The sequence below is a fragment of the Geospiza fortis genome, unplaced genomic scaffold, assembly GCF_000277835.1.
Source record: "Geospiza fortis unplaced genomic scaffold, GeoFor_1.0 scaffold246, whole genome shotgun sequence".
Lineage (NCBI taxonomy): Eukaryota > Metazoa > Chordata > Aves > Passeriformes > Thraupidae > Geospiza > Geospiza fortis.
This window is the reverse complement of record NW_005054476.1, coordinates 1,073,418-1,073,954: the sequence shown is the minus strand read 5'-3', so window position 1 is coordinate 1,073,954 and position 537 is coordinate 1,073,418.

Below are 537 nucleotides of genomic sequence, written 5' to 3'. Positions count from 1 at the left end.
GGGGCGGGGGGAGCGCCGGTAGCGGCGCGCTGAGGATGCGAGCGGCTCCGCGGGGGCAGTGACAGCAAAGAGAGCTCCGTGCGCCCCTCGGGAGGGTGGGGGGTTGCGGAGGGGCGGCGTTCCGATTTCTCAGCCGTTTTGTTAATAATAACGCTTTAATGCTTTGGTTACAGCACACTCATCCTTCACGGTATCTTGCGCTGGGCTGATTTTATGAGGGACTGAACCGCGACACGGGGATTTACACTGAATAGTTCTTATTGTCCAGTCTGATGTATTAAACCACGCCAAGTTTCATGGCTACATCGACCACTCGTTTCAGGCACAAATATTGGGATGTTAAGCTGTCACAAATTCCATCCCCTTCTCTGACCTGCTTCCATGCTATCGCACTGGGACAACGGCGGATGCTCGGGAAAATATTTGTTCCTGGAAATTCATCGCCCGCACTTTCCCCTCGACCTCCGCCGGCTGCGTGTGAGCACCCGAGAGCGGGGAGCGGGGCACAGCCACCTCGGCTCCCCCCCTTGCTCTAAC